The 8,805-nt window shown below is 50.6% G+C and overlaps 1 protein-coding gene across 1 annotated transcript in view; it reads left to right on the top strand.

Annotated features, from left to right (window-relative positions):
- Positions 1-328: 328 nt before the first annotated feature.
- Positions 329-8,805, top strand: part of LOC141191468 (uncharacterized) — a 618,018-nt gene continuing 609,541 nt past the window's right edge. Inside the window, exon 1 of the mRNA XM_073661367.1 lies at positions 329-381. The gene's annotated coding sequence lies outside the window, so the exon portion shown is untranslated. The remainder of the gene's footprint in view (positions 382-8,805) is intronic.

Genomic DNA, 8,805 nt, shown 5'->3' with positions numbered 1-8,805 from the left:
CCTGGATGTCCCTCTACATACCCCATGCCTCCTCACACCACCCACACAGCCCCCTGGATGTCCCTCTACATACCCCATGCCCCTCACACCAGCCACGCAGCCCCCTGGAAGCCCCCTCACACCAGCCATACAGCCCCCTTTATGCCTCCACAGCATTTATTCACATGGTCAGTTCCCCCCACCTCAGGCCTCAAAGCACAACGCTGAACACGAGCTCCTCATCACCATCCTCCGGTCCCGGCACAATGTGCACTGCTGCAGCTGCAGGTGGAAGAGCGTCCACTGGACTGAGAAGCCCCGCCCCTTCCAGTGACGTCATGACAGAATGAAATCACTCATCCCCCTCAAGAGATCAACTCTAATCTAGACGCTACCGTGGAGGTATGTGGAGACCCCATTACTGGAGCAGGGGGCATTAACCCCTTCAGCACGGAGGCTCTTTTGGGGTCTTGTGTTGCCCCTTTATAAGAATCATAAGGTTTCTGTTCTGTTTCCTGTAATAGATACATACGACCCAACTATGGAGACAGGAAGGGAGGAAACGTATTGTTCTCAGAGTACAGGACCCCCACAGTGTAATGCCCCCATTATGCAGGATGTATGATGCCCCCACACAGTGTAATGCCCCCATTATGCTCCTTATGCAGGATGTATGATGCCCCCCACAGTGTAATGCCCCCATTATGACCCTTATGCAGGATGTATGATGCCCCCCACAGTGTAATGCCCCCATTATGCCCCTTATACAGGATGTATGATGCCCCCACACAGTGTAATGCCCCCATTATGCCCCTTATGCAGGATGTATGATGCCCCACACAGTGTAATACCCCCATTATGCCCCTTATGCAGGATGTATGATGCCCCCACACAGTGTAATACCCCCATTATGCCCCTTATGCAGGATGTATGATGCCCCCACACAGTGTAATACCCCCATTATGCCTCTTATGCAGGATGTATGATGCCCCCACACAGTGTAATACCCCCATTATGCCTCTTATGCAGGATGTATGATGCCCCCACAGTGTAATACCCCCATTATGCCCCTTATGCAGGATGTATGATGCCCCACACAGTGTAATGCCCCCATTATGCCCCTTATGCAGGAAGCATGATGCCCCCACACAGTGTAATGCCCCCATTATGCAGGATGTATGATGCCCCCACACAGTTTAATGCCCCCATTATGCCCCTTATGCAGGATGTGTGATGCCCCCACACAGTGTAATGCCCCCATTATGCCCCTTATATAGTATGTATGATGCCCCACACAGTGTAATGCCCCCATTATACCCCTTATGCAGGATGTATGATGCCCCCACACAGTGTAATGCCCCCATTATGCCCCTTATATAGTATGTATGATGCCCCCACACAGTGTAATGCCCCCATTATGCCCCTTATGCAGGATGTATGATGCCCCCACACAGTTTAATGCCCCCATTATGCCCCTTATGCAGGATGTGTGATGCCCCCACACAGTGTAATGCCCCCATTATACCCCTTATGCAGGATGTATGATGCCCCCACACAGTGTAATGCCCCCATTATACCCCTTATGCAGTATGTATGATGCCCCCACACAGTGTAATGCCCCCATTATGCCCCTTATGCAGGATGTATGATGCCCCCCACAGTGTAATGCCCCCATTATGCCCCTTATGCAGGACTTATGATGCCCCCACACAGTGTAATGACCCCATTATGCCCCTTATGCAGGATGTATGATGCCCCCACACAGTGTAATGCCCCCATAATGCCCCTTATGCAGGATGTCTGATGCCCCAACACAGTGTAATGCCCCTTATGCAGGATGTCTGATGCCCCCACACAGTGTAATGCCCCCATAATGCCCCTTATGCAGGATGTATGATGCCCCCACAGTGTAATGCCCCCATTATGCCCCTTATGCAGGATGTATGATGCCCCCATACAGTGTAATGCCCCCATTATGCCCCTTATACAGGATGTATGATGCCCCCACACATTGTAATGCCCCCATTATGCCCCTTATGCAGGATATATGATGCCCCCACACAGTGTAATGCCCCCATTATGCCCCTTATGCAGTAAGTATGATGCCACACAGTGTAATGCCCCCATTATGCCCTTTATGCTGGATGTATGATGCCCCCACACAGTGTAATGCCCCCATTATGCCCCTAATGTATTATGTATGATGCCCCACACAGTGTAATGCCCCCATTATGCCCCTTATGCAGGATGTATGATGCCTCACACAGTGTAATGCCCCCATTATGCCCCTTATGCAGGATGTATGATGCCCCCACACAGTGTAATGCCCCCATTATGCCCCTTATGCAGTATGTATGTTGCCCCCACACAGTGTAATGCCCCCATTATGCCCCTTATGCAGTATGTATGATTCCCTGCACAGTGTAATGCCCCCATTATGCCCCTTATGCAGAATGTTTGATGCCCCCTCACAGTGTAATGCCCCCATTATGCCCCTTATGGAGGATATATGATGCCCCCATTATGCCCCTTATGCAGGATGTATGATGCCCCCATTATGCCCCTTATGCAGGACGTATGATGCCTCACACAGTGTAATGCCCCCTATTATGCCCCTTATGCAGTATGTATGATGGCCCCCACACAGTGTAATGCCCCCATTATGCCCCTTATGCAGGACGTATGATGCCTCACACAGTGTAATGCCCCCATTATGCTCCTTATGCAGTATGTATGATGCCCCCACACAGTGTAATGCCCCCATTATGCCCCTTATGCAGTATGTATGATGCCTTCTCACAGTGTAATGCCCCCATTGTGCCCCTTATGCAGTATGTATAATGCCCCCTCACAGTGTAATACCCCCATTATGCCCCTTATGCAGGATGTATGATGCCCCCATTATGCCCCTTGTGCAGGATGTATGATGCCCCTACACAGTGTAATGCCTCCATTATGCCCCTTGTGCAGGATGTATGATGCCCCCACGCAGTGTAATGCCCCCATTATGCCCCTTATGCAGGATGTATGATGCCCCACACAGTGTAATGCCCCCATTATGTCCCTTATGCAGGATGTATGATGCCCCCATTATGCCCCTTATGCTTGATGTATGTTGCCCCCACACAGTGTAATGCCCCCCATTATGCCCCTTATGCAGGATGTATGATGCCCCACACAGTGTAATGCCCCCATTATGCCCCTTATGCAGGATGCATGATGCCCCCACACAATGTAATGCACCCATTATGCCCCTTATGCAGGATGTATGATGCCCCCACACAGTGTAATGCCCCCATTATGCCACTTATGCAAGTTGTATGATGCCCCCACACAGTGTAATGCCCCCCATTATGCCCCTTATGTAGGATGCATGATGCCCCCCACACAGTGTAATGCCCCCATTATGCCCCTTATGCAGGATGTATGATGCCCCCACACAGTGTAATGCCCCCATTATGCCACTTATGCAGGATGTATGATGCCCCCACACTGTGTAATGCCCCCATTATGCCCCCCCTTATGCTTGAGGTATGTTGCCCCCACACAGTGTAATGCCCCCCATTATGCCCCTAATGCAGGATGTATGATGCCCCCACACTGTGTAATGCCTCCAGTATGCCCCTTATGCAGGATGTATGATGCCCCACACAGTGTAATGCCCCCATTATGCCCCTTATGCAGGATGTATGATGCCGCTTCACAGTGTAATGCCCCCATTATGCCCCTTATGCAGTATGTATGATGGCCCCCACACAGTGTAATGCCCCCATTATGCCCCTTATGCAGGATGTATGATGCCCCCACACAGTGTAATGCCCCCATTATTCCCCTTATGCAGGATGTATGATGCCCCTACAGTGTATTGCCCCCATTATGCCACTTATGCAGTATGTATGTTGCCCCCACACAGTGTAATGCTCCCATTATGCCCCTTATGCAGGATGTATGATGCCACCACACAGTGTAATGCCCCCATTATGCCCCTTATGCAGGATGTATGATGCCCCCCACACAGTGTAATGCCCCCATTATGCCCCTTATGCAGGATGTATGATGCCCCCCACACAGTGTAATGCCCCCATTATGCCCCTTATGCAGGATGTATGATGCCACACACAGTGTAATGCCCCCATTATGCCTCTTATGCAGGATGTATGATGCCCCCTCACAGTGTAATGCCCCCATGATGCCCCCACACAGTGTAATGCCTCCATTATGCCCCTTATGCAGGATGTATGATGCCCCCACATAGTGTAATGCCCCCATTATGCCCCTTATGCAGGATGTATGATGCCCCCCACACAGTGTAATGCCCCCATTATGCCCCTTATGCAGGATGTATGTTGCCCCCACACAGTGTAATGCCCCCATTATACCCCTAATGTATTATGTATGATGCCCCACACAGTGTAATGCCCCCATTATGCCCCTTATGCAGGATGTATGATGCCTCACACAGTGTTATGCCCCCATTATGCCCCTTATGCAGTATGTATGATGCCCCCACACAGTGTAATGCCCCCATTATGCCCCTTATGCAGTATGTATGTTGCCCCCACACAGTGTAATGCCCCCATTATGCCCCTTATGCAGTATGTATGATTCCCTGCACAGTGTAATGCCCCCATTATGCCCCTTATGCAGAATGTTTGATGCCCCCTCACAGTGTAATGCCCCCATTATGCCCCTTATGGAGGATATATGATGCCCCCATTATGCCCCTTATGCAGGATGTATGATGCCCCCACACAGTGTAATGCCCCTTATGCAGTATGTATGATGCCCCCACACAGTGTAATGCCCCCATTATGCCCCTTATGCAGGATGTATGATGCCCCACACAGTGTAATGCCCCCATTATGCCCCTTATGCAGGACGTATGATGCCTCACACAGTGTAATGCCCCCATTATGCCCCTTATGCAGTATGTATGATGCCCCCACACAGTGTAATGCCCCCATTATGCCCCTTATGCAGTATGTATGATGCCCTCTCACAGTGTAATGCCCCCATTGTGCCCCTTATGCAGTATGTATAATGCCCCCACACAGTGTAATGCCCCCATTATGCCCCTTATGCAGGATGTATGATGCCCCCACACAGTGTAATGCCCCATTATACCCCTTATGCAGGATGTATGATGCCCCCTCACAGTGTAATGCCCCCATTATGCCCCTTATGCATGATGTTTGATGCCCCCTCACAGTGTAACGCCCCCATTATGCCCCTTATGCAGGATGTATGATGCCCCCACACAGTGTAATGCCCCCATTATGCCACTTATGCAAGTTGTATGATGCCCCCACACAGTGTAATGCCCCCTATTATGCCCCTTATGTAGGATGCATGATGCCCCCCACACAGTGTAATGCCCCCATTATGCCCCTTATGCAGTATGTATGATGGCCCCCACACAGTGTAATGCCCCCATTATGCCCCTTATGCAGGATGTATGATGCCCCCACACAGTGTAATGCCCCCATTATTCCCCTTATGCAGGATGTATGATGCCCCTACAGTGTATTGCCCCCATTATGCCACTTATGCAGTATGTATGTTGCCCCCACACAGTGTAATGCTCCCATTATGCCCCTTATGCAGGATGTATGATGCCACCACACAGTGTAATGCCCCCATTATGCCTCTTATGCAGGATGTATGATGCCCCCCACACAGTGTAATGCCCCCATTATGCCCCTTATGCAGGATGTATGATGCCCCCCACACAGTGTAATGCCCCCATTATGCCCCTTATGCAGGATGTATGATGCCACACACAGTGTAATGCCCCCATTATGCCTCTTATGCAGGATGTATGATGCCCCCTCACAGTGTAATGCCCCCATGATGCCCCCACACAGTGTAATGCCTCCATTATGCCCCTTATGCAGGATGTATGATGCCCCCACATAGTGTAATGCCCCCATTATGCCCCTTATGCAGGATGTATGATGCCCCCCACACAGTGTAATGCCCCCATTATGCCCCTTATGCAGGATGTATGTTGCCCCCACACAGTGTAATGCCCCCATTATACCCCTAATGTATTATGTATGATGCCCCACACAGTGTAATGCCCCCATTATGCCCCTTATGCAGGATGTATGATGCCTCACACAGTGTTATGCCCCCATTATGCCCCTTATGCAGTATGTATGATGCCCCCACACAGTGTAATGCCCCCATTATGCCCCTTATGCAGTATGTATGTTGCCCCCACACAGTGTAATGCCCCCATTATGCCCCTTATGCAGTATGTATGATTCCCTGCACAGTGTAATGCCCCCATTATGCCCCTTATGCAGAATGTTTGATGCCCCCTCACAGTGTAATGCCCCCATTATGCCCCTTATGGAGGATATATGATGCCCCCATTATGCCCCTTATGCAGGATGTATGATGCCCCCACACAGTGTAATGCCCCTTATGCAGTATGTATGATGCCCCCACACAGTGTAATGCCCCCATTATGCCCCTTATGCAGGATGTATGATGCCCCACACAGTGTAATGCCCCCATTATGCCCCTTATGCAGGACGTATGATGCCTCACACAGTGTAATGCCCCCATTATGCCCCTTATGCAGTATGTATGATGCCCCCACACAGTGTAATGCCCCCATTATGCCCCTTATGCAGTATGTATGATGCCCTCTCACAGTGTAATGCCCCCATTGTGCCCCTTATGCAGTATGTATAATGCCCCCACACAGTGTAATGCCCCCATTATGCCCCTTATGCAGGATGTATGATGCCCCCACACAGTGTAATGCCCCATTATACCCCTTATGCAGGATGTATGATGCCCCCTCACAGTGTAATGCCCCCATTATGCCCCTTATGCATGATGTTTGATGCCCCCTCACAGTGTAACGCCCCCATTATGCCCCTTATGCAGGATGTATGATGCCCCCACACAGTGTAATGCCCCCATTATGCCACTTATGCAAGTTGTATGATGCCCCCACACAGTGTAATGCCCCCTATTATGCCCCTTATGTAGGATGCATGATGCCCCCCACACAGTGTAATGCCCCCATTATGCCCCTTATGCAGGATGTATGATGCCCCCACACAGTGTAATGCCCCCATTATGCCACTTATGCAGGATGTATGATGCCCCCACACTGTGTAATGCCCCCATTATGCCCCTTATGCTTGATGTATGTTGCCCCCACACAGTGTAATGCCCCCCATTGTGCCCCTAATGCAGGATGTATGATGCCCCCACACTGTGTAATGCCTCCAGTATGCCCCTTATGCAGGATGTATGATGCCCCACACAGTGTAATGCCCCCATTATGCCCCTTATGCAGGATGTATGATGCCGCTTCACAGTGTAATGCCCCCATTATGCCCCTTATGCAGTATGTATGATGGCCCCCACACAGTGTAATGCCCCCATTATGCCCCTTATGCAGGATGTATGATGCCCCCACACAGTGTAATGCCCCCATTATTCCCCTTATGCAGGATGTATGATGCCCCCACAGTGTATTGCCCCCATTATGCCACTTATGCAGTATGTATGTTGCCCCCACACAGTGTAATGCTCCCATTATGCCCCTTATGCAGGATGTATGATGCCACCACACAGTGTAATGCCCCCATTATGCCCCTTATGCAGGATGTATGATGCCCCCCACACAGTGTAATGCCCCCATTATGCCCCTTATGCAGGATGTATGATGCCACACACAGTGTAATGCCCCCATTATGCCTCTTATGCAGGATGTATGATGCCCCCTCACAGTGTAATGCCCCCATTATGCCCCTTATGCAGGATGTATGATGCCCCCACACAGTGTAATGCCCCCATTATGCCCCTTATGCAGGATGTATGATGCCCCCACATAGTGTAATGCCCCCATTATGCCCCTTATGCAGGATGTATGATGCCCCCCACACAGTGTAATGCCCCCATTATGCCCCTTATGCAGGATGTATGTTGCCCCCACACAGTGTAATGCCCCCATTATACCCCTAATGGATTATGTATGATGCCCCACACAGTGTAATGCCCCCATTATGCCCCTTATGCAGGATGTATGATGCCCCACACAGTGTAATGCCCCCATTATGCCCCTTATGCAGGACGTATGATGCCTCACACAGTGTAATGCCCCCATTATGCCCCTTATGCAGTATGTATGATGCCCCCACACAGTGTAATGCCCCCATTGTGCCCCTTATGCAGTATGTATGATGCCCTCTCACAGTGTAATGCCCCCATTGTGCCCCTTATGCAGTATGTATAATGCCCCCACACAGTGTAATGCCCCCATTATGCCCCTTATGCAGGATGTATGATGCCCCCACACAGTGTAATGCCCCATTATACCCCTTATGCAGGATGTATGATGCCCCCTCACAGTGTAATGCCCCCATTATGCCACTTATGCAGGATGTATGATGCCCCCACACAGTGTAATGCCCCCATTATGCCCCTTATGCAGGATTTATGATGCCCCCACACAGTGTGATGCCCCCATTATGCCCCTTATGCAGGATTTATGATGCCCCACACAGTGTAATGCCCCAATTATGCCCCTTATGCAGGATGTTTGATGCCCCCTCACAGTGTAATGCCCCCATTATGCCCCTTCTGCAGGATGTATGATGCCCCCACACAGTGTAATGCCCCTTCTGCAGGATATATGATGCCCCCTCACAGTGTAATACCCCCATTATGCCCCTTATGCAGGATGTATGATGCCCCCATTATGCCCCTTGTGCAGGATGTATGATGCCCCTACACAGTGTAATGCCTCCATTATGCCCCTTGTGCAGGATGTATGATGCCCCCACGCAGTGTAATGCCCCC

The sequence above is a fragment of the Phyllobates terribilis genome, unplaced genomic scaffold, assembly GCF_046119375.1.
Source record: "Phyllobates terribilis strain yellow unplaced genomic scaffold, ASM4611937v1 Scaffold_46__1_contigs__length_10046794, whole genome shotgun sequence".
NCBI classification, from domain to species: Eukaryota; Metazoa; Chordata; class Amphibia; order Anura; family Dendrobatidae; genus Phyllobates; species Phyllobates terribilis.
This window is presented reverse-complemented; position numbering and strand designations above follow the sequence as displayed.